Source organism: Hipposideros armiger, unplaced genomic scaffold, assembly GCF_001890085.2.
Source record: "Hipposideros armiger isolate ML-2016 unplaced genomic scaffold, ASM189008v1 scaffold_28, whole genome shotgun sequence".
Classification (NCBI taxonomy): Eukaryota; Metazoa; Chordata; class Mammalia; order Chiroptera; family Hipposideridae; genus Hipposideros; species Hipposideros armiger.
Window position 1 is genome coordinate 3,262,854 of NW_017731378.1, and position 7,665 is coordinate 3,270,518.

The 7,665-nt window shown below is 50.1% G+C and overlaps 1 long non-coding RNA gene across 1 annotated transcript in view; it reads right to left on the bottom strand.

The window, feature by feature from the left end:
• Positions 1 to 73: 73 nt before the first annotated feature.
• The window catches only part of LOC109379585 (uncharacterized), a 17,282-nt gene continuing 9,690 nt past the window's right edge, over positions 74 to 7,665 (bottom strand). Inside the window, exons 2-3 of the long non-coding RNA XR_002123233.1 lie at positions 3,953 to 4,148; positions 74 to 2,478 (exon numbers count right to left, since the gene is read on the bottom strand). This is a non-coding gene — a long non-coding RNA (uncharacterized LOC109379585). The remainder of the gene's footprint in view (positions 2,479 to 3,952; positions 4,149 to 7,665) is intronic.

The window sequence follows — 7,665 nt, forward strand, 5'->3', positions numbered from 1 at the left end:
TGTCACTGGCCCTCATATGTGGGATCCGAACCGGGGCCCTCTGGCATCCCAAGCGAGTTCTTAACCATCGCGCCACTCGGCCAGCCCTGGACATCGCAGTTTTGATAAGATGCTGGTAATAATCAATGTTACTTACAATCATAAAAAGGAAGGGGACAGCAGCCCAGACAATTCCAAACAGTAAATCATCCAAAAACCGGTTCTCAGGAATATCTGAAGGAGTACTGGAATTTTAATATAATTTATTTTACTTATTGCAACTGATTGATCTACTTCTCTTTTGCTGAAATGATTGAGCCCAGGAAGAGGCTACCTAGATTCTAGCACTGATGGCCAAGATAGAATGGACCAGAAGGATCATGGAAAAGCCCTAGACTCTGCACCCCTGCTCAGGATCCTTCTAAAGTCAGTGGCCTGAGTGCCTGGGAACTAACTCTGCTTTATGGCCTAGTCCCCAGGGGAGAGACCCAAGAAGGGATACCTGGGTGATCCTTGGGAGAGGGTCATCACACATCCTGATGGAGTTTATAACAAACATGGAGTTAAATCACTGGGATTGGATATAACTTCCTTATATCAAGGCCAAGGAGTGTGTGGACACTCCTTGTCAGTCCCCTGCCCCAATACAAGCTTGTTGTGAGGATTAAAAGCAGGAGGGGCGTTTCAGGGGCCCCAGATGCATGTGTGATGGCTCTACCACATGGGTCAGCTGTGCAGAGCCCTCCCCCCACCCCATTTCCATTGACACCCTTTGTGCTTTACAGAATGTCACTACCAGGGAGAGGGAAGAAGGGGTGAGTGTGAGCAGTAGACTTGGGTCTCACTGGGTGGACAAGGAGGAGGCAGAGAGGTGAGAGGTGGGCAAGAGGTAGCGAGGGAGGCAAGCTGTGGGTGGGCAGCTCCCCTGTAAGGGTCCTTATGCTTCCTTACAGACGCTCTTGCTTCTTAGGGGTCTGATATTGGTGAATACACAGATGGCTTCATGTATCTTTATGGGTCAGTGTGTCTCTGCACATGTTGTACTTCCACTCTGTTCAGTACTTTGTGACCCTATGGCTAGGGAGAGGTGTGTCACCAGCAAGATCAATAAACCAGGGAGTTACCCAGCACACCAAAACCAGGCCCACCTGGGACTTTGGTTTGCTGAGCAGTGTTTAAAACAAAAACAACAACAACATGAAATTGAATGCCTTTAGAGAGGCGTGTGCTTTTGAGGTACAGTCACAGACCCCACCCTTCCCTAGTGCATCTCACTGGTTGCTTCGTGTTTATCTGTCTGGCACTGAAGTCTTGAGTCTGTGACTTCTAAAGAGAAGGAGATATGCTCCTGTTTGTCCAAGAATTGGCTCCTGGATAATAGCCTCCTTCAGAGACGAAGTCTCGGTCCAACTACCAGATTCTCTGGGACTAAGGGGTACCTGAAGCCACTTTTTTTTTTTTCAGTCGGTTAGGAATACATGTACTGAGAGGAAGAAAGAAGTTCCATCTTTCTATGAGAGACAGGCTCAAGATCATACAGGTGAGACTGGAACCCTGGCTGCATCAGTGGAACTCAGAACTCATTGCACACTGTCTCTTCTCTTTACTAAGTCCGTTCTGAACTGAGGCAGAGAAATGAGAGATAGAGAGAGAGCAAACACAGAGATCCTGAGGGACTCATTAATTTCTGACTGCTGTATCCTGGACATGGGCCTCTGCCAGAGGATGGACAGGGGTTTGACCTGATGGTATGGCTGTTAGGTAGACGGGTTGCTCAAACAGCCCATTCTGTGGCCTTGCAGATAGACAGGGCTCCCTTCCTGTCTAGCATCATATCACTACACTCCATCTTCCTGAGAGAGAGGGAAACTTGCAGGCCTGAAAGAAGGAAGACTCTACTTTCTCCGGGAAGCTTAGAAGAGGTAGCTGGGAAAGTGTGGGGCTTGATTTGGGGCTCGGGATAGGGCTTGCTCTTAGTCTCTGCTTCACCCTTGCAATCAGCTTTCCAGAACTCTCAGTGGACCTTGTAGTCCAACAAGTAGATTTTTTGTTTGTTTTAGTATAAGTATATCCCAAATATTACATGGGATATAGTTATGCCAGAATAGTTAGATGTTGATCTGAAACTCAAATTTAACTGGGCAGCCTACATTTTACCTGACAACTGTGGTGGGGACCAAAGCCCTGCCCTGCCCCATTCCCCTAGAAAGCCCAGAAGGAAATAGGCCTCAGGTAAAAGGCGATCTGAGCTCAACAGACTGCTCAGGCTACACTGACAGCCCTTTTCTCTCTTCCTGAATATGGCTGAGGCCTCCAAGAGTGGAGCGGTTCTTGGAGTTTGGGCTGACCTGGCCAGCCCCTAGCTCTGCACTGGGGGTCAGATATCATACCCATTTACCAATCAGTAGGGATGGGCCCTTTTTCATCCCAGCACTGGGCTGCTCAACAGACAGCAGGCAGGGGCAGACCACAGGTGGAGGTACCGGCACACAGGAGTCCCTGAAAAAGAAATTAAAGAACAAAAATCAAGAAATTGGAGACATCAAAAAAGCATCATCATTGGAAAAATTAAATCTTCCTGACATTTACTGTACAGCTTAGCACTGAATTACACAATGGGCATGGGTTGGATCAACTGCTTAAATGAGTTCAAGGTTTCTGACCTCTGGAGGTCTAGCCCAACCCTCCCTTCAGGGCGGGCTTAACCCTGGGCTGGCCTTGGAGGGGGAGATGGTGGAACAAGCTCCTTCTCACATCCTAGTCCCCAGGCTTCCCCCCTCCTCTGTCAGGCCTCAGCTGAGCCCAGGTCCTGGTCCTGCCCTACGTCCCACTCTGGTTCAAGGTCATGGTCCCCCTTCTTAGAGCTCTGCGCAGCTCCACCCCAGACTCCATCGCCCGCTCCAGCGCTGCTCAGGCTTCAGCTCCAGCTCAGCTGTCAGCTTGAGCTCAGGCTCCGTCCCCACTCCTGCATGGCTTGTTCAGCTTGCTTGGGGCGTCTCCCTATTGAAGAATTATGTTGCATAAAGCAGCCGCCACCATCTTGAACTGGCAGTGAACTTTGCTTTCTACATATAAATACAGATAGCAATCACACCCCAATCAGCGCTGAGGCTTCAGGGCATCATCTCAGCAACTCTAACTTTCCCATTACGATAATGTGATTTTCACTCAGTCTATAATATCACCAGCCATGAATAAAGCAACTGGCTCTTTCTGTCTCTCTCCCCCCTCCCCCCTTTCTCTGCCTCTCTCCCATCCCCCTCGGTCTCCTTTCTTTTCCTTCCTTACTCCCTCCTCTTCTGTCTTTCTCTGCAACCCCTCCTGGTGTCTGTGTCCATCTCTATCTCTATATCTCTGAGCATCTCGGCCTCCTTCTTCCAGTCTCTCCCTCATCCTCGGGGACTCACATTCCCTAAATACTAATGACAGGGATCTGCAGTGCCTTGAGGGCTCAGTTAAGTTCTGCTCCGCAGCTCTGCCATCATCTGCCTATGCCTGGAGGTGAGAAACTGCAGGGTTGGATGTGGTGGGGGCAGCCTTCAAGGCTTTGGGGAGGGTGAGGAGATGGGTAGGGGGGGCTAGGAATTGGCCCCTTCCTTCCTTTCTCCCTCTTTCCTCAGGGGCCAGGATGGCTCTCTGCAAGGATTCCCATTAGGAATGCCAAAGCTAGAATATCAGGAACCAAAGGAACCAGCAGAGAGAGCCGAAAACTACCTGCTTGGAGGAGGGTCCTGGGAGCCCTGGGGCCCCCAAACCCAACCAGATTCCAAGTGCTAGACTATTGTGAATAGATACAGCTGGTGAGAGGGCGCTCTGGAGAGGCCTGGGGGGAAAAGAGGAACTAGCTCAGTTTTCTAGGGTCATCTCTGAGTACCCTGGGTCCTGAACTTGGCAGAGCTATCCAGGCTGGAGCTGCCTTTACCAGGACATGGGATAAAAGCCCACAGACAGCCTCAATTAAGGTGTCAGTTACCTTTTCAGAGCTCCTGGAAAGGCCTTGCCTTCATGGACATTCTCCAGAATGGTAGTGGTGCTGGTGGAGGGATTGTCTGTGCCTCTCTCTGGTCATTCATTTATCCTTTCCCAGTGTTTGCATCCTAGTTCTTTCACCTACTAGCTTTGGGATCGTGGACAATTCTCTTAACTTCTATAAGCCTCAGTGTTCTCATCTGTAAAATGGGAATAATAATTCCTATCTAGTGAATAAAATAATGTGTATAAATTGCTTAAAAGTGGCACATTGTTAAATGTTCTATAAATGTTAGCTATTATTATTGTTACTATTAGCAAATATGGAATGTTCACCTGCTATGTGTGTACGCAGTTCACCATGGAGGTAAAGGGCCTAGGGTTTTGAAGTCAGACTGTCTGAGTTTGAACCCTAGCTTACCCACTTACCTGGTTTGCCATCTTGGAAAAGTCACTTAGCCTGGCTGAGACTGTTTCCTCATCTGTAGCAGGAATAATAATAGTTCCTACTTTGTAAGGTTGTTGTGAGGGTTACGCAAGCTAATCTAGCTAAGCTTGGCACAATGCTGACATATGGCAAAGGCTCTAAGAATACTAGCCAGTAAGGGTCAGGCGTGGCAGATCCATCTGTGAGTGGGGCCAATGCTGCCCTGGGTGTCCCGGAGACCATGTTTTGTCTGTGAGTTATTCTCTGGGCCCCTGACTTTTTCTATTGCTCAAGACCATTGGTAGCCTTGACCTTTCACTTCTGTGGAGGATGAGGGCTTGCTTTAATTTCCCTGGTAAGAAGTGTATCTTTTCAGCTGCCCACCTGCCTGGAGTGAGACTACAATTCCTGCCTAGTCTCTTCCTTGGGCAAGGGTGGGGAGGAAAGGTGCTCCCTTAGGCAGGGGTGACTAATTAGAATCAGACTTCTGCTTTCTGTCCATTTCTGTATTTCTAAGTGTTTGCTTGGTTGCTTGCTTTTAGTTTTGCTTGGTTTCTCTCTGTAGGTTCCTATGGTGGCATTCCAGTCTGATCTCAAATGAAAAAGGGGAAACAAGACTCTACTCTCACCTTGGTGGGGCAACGAAGGATCACCAGGTATTGTGGCAGTCAGAGCTCCCAGCTGTAGGGTCTGAAGAAGCAGACCCAGGGGAGAAAGCTAGGGGCACAGTGGCTGACCAGTGGCTTATTTGGATCTCTTCGCTCATACCAAGTCTTTCTGCTTGGTTCTAGGAGGAAGTTACCTACCCTTCAAAATCCAGAGCCATAAGCCAAAGCATTCTTTTTTTTTTTAAATTGGGGAATTGGGGGATGGGAACAGCACTGGGGAATTGGGGGAAGGGGAACAGACAAGTTGCTGTCGGTTTTTTTTTGTTCTTCAATCTAGTTGTGGAGGACGCTGCTTCACTGGCCCAAGTTGGCACCCTCATTGCGCTCTTCCCTGGCGAGGAAGATCAGTCGCCGGCTTCTGGACGGCCGCTCACTGCGGCTGCTGGCCGCTNATTTGGGGGAGGGCAGGAGTGGGGGGAGGTGGGTGGATTGCCAGCCACCCACAGGGCCCTCCAGGGGAGTGCGGTGACATTTCTTGAGAGACCTTCCTTCGACACCCATCTCAAGCAGGGGTCATTTTATCCAACCTCCAGCTTTTGAGCAGATTAGCCCCTTCCTCTGTCCCAGAGGCACTGGGCAATTTTCTGTTCTCTCTTGCCTGCTAACAGGGAGTTCCTGGGTCAAGTGCCTCATCTCTCTTCCCTCTATTACAAACAGAATATTCTTTGCCACACCTCAGTTCCCCTTGCGGGTCATTTTAGGGATTGGGGACATAGTCCCAATCCCCCAACAGAGCTGTATAGACACAGCCCAAAGGGGCATAAAATAGGACCTTCAGAGGGATCTGAAAAAAATGAGCCACCAGCCAAGTCTCCTGACTTTAGAGATGTTTCATTTTTGTCCTCAAAGACTCATGTCTCTAAGACAGGACAGAAGTCATCTCCTTGGACCCTTCCCTACATCTCTAAGGTGACAAATCCTTATTCAGTGAGCCTTCTCCTGACTTCTGTGTGATTTGGGTAGTCATTCCCTAAGGTGTGGACATCGCAGTTTTTTGGTTTTTTTTTAAAGATTTTTATTGGGGAATTGGGGGGAGGAGAACAACACTGGGGAATCGGGGGAAAGGGAACAGACAAGTTGCTGTCCTTTTGTTCTTTAGTCTAGTTGTGGAGGATGTTGCCTCACTGGCCCAAGCTGGCACCATCATTGCGCTCTTCCTGGGCGATGCAGATCAGTCGCTGGCTTCTGGACGGCCGCTCACGCTGGCTGCCGGCTACACAAGGTAGCTTATGGCAGCCCACTGCAGCAGGGGACTGCAGCCTATGCTGTTGCCGGCGACCCACGGTCCAGTCCTAGGTTGAGCTGCCGTTCACCATCTTAGCTGCAGAGGGCAGTGTCACTGGCTCTCGTATGTGGGATCCGAACCAGGGCCCTCTGGCATCCCAAACCAGTTCTTAACCAATGTGCCACTCAGCTGGCCCAAGTCAGCCTATTCTTGATCTGGCCCCCACAAGCTCCTCTATTCATCCCTAAGTGGAGGCTCCTCTCCTTCATGTCTACAGTTTGGAAAACATACTTCTGTCCACCCCCACCACCTCCTTACATTCCTCACCCTCAACACCCCAACTCCCTACCTTCCGCATCCCCTTGGGGGCCATGACCTAGCTGAGTCACTACCCTGAAGAGGCCCAGGCTCTCTGCGGAAGCTGCTCTGTGCCTACAGGGCCATGACCATGACAAGTAAACTTAGTTTAGTTGATCCCCAATCTTCCCTAGGAGTTTTGAACGAGGGTCAGGCCCACATACTCCTGATGTCTCCCTCCTACCCCCACTTAGGTACTCACCAGGCTACTTACCTGGGTATGAGGACCAGGTGTGGACCTGGAGATGTACAGAAAGATAGTCTCCATACTGTGGATCAGGCTGACACAGGGGCTGCAGCTAGGTGGGGGAGATCTGTCATGTGGCCTTGAGTGAAGTGAAAAATCAGTGTCTCCTAGCCTAGAAACATTTCCCTCCCCACCAGCATGGCACCTCTGTGGTCCCGCTGCCTGATTGGAAATGTGTGTGTGGTGGCGGGTGGCAGTGAAAGCCATAGGCAGGTGGGGAGGGTGGTAGAGGGGTGGTTAGGGCACTGGTCAAGGAAACTAATATCTCCATTACTGGCAGCTCAAAGTTGGGAAATTAGAAGGAAAAGTTAGACCCTGCGGCAGAGAAACATCTCCTGAGGGACCACGTGGGCATGGGGCGGAGATAGCTAGGTACAAAATGGTCTCCGTTGAAGGATGATCTTATCCAAAAGGAAAGTAAGAGTGACCGGGTTTTCAAGAAGAAAGAGGGCCAAGGAGTTCCTTGGCAACCTTTACAGGGGTGTGAGTGGCTGGGAGAACCGAAGACCTGAACTTTGGGAAGCTGAGAGCCCAATAAAAAGGCACCCATGTGTTCGTAACCAGCTCATTATTCCTTGTTACAGCTACAAAGAGGCAGGGTGAGGGAGTGGATGGATGGCATTTGCCCCTCTCGCCCAGTCTCCTGTTGTTGGTTCCAAAAAACCTGGGGCTCAGAGCTTCCACAATGTAAGGCAGCAGGCACCCTACAGGTCATCTAGCCTAGCACCCATTTTACAGGTAGGGAAAGGGAGACTCAGGGGAGGAAAGGAAGCCCGAGGTCCCAGACCATCCT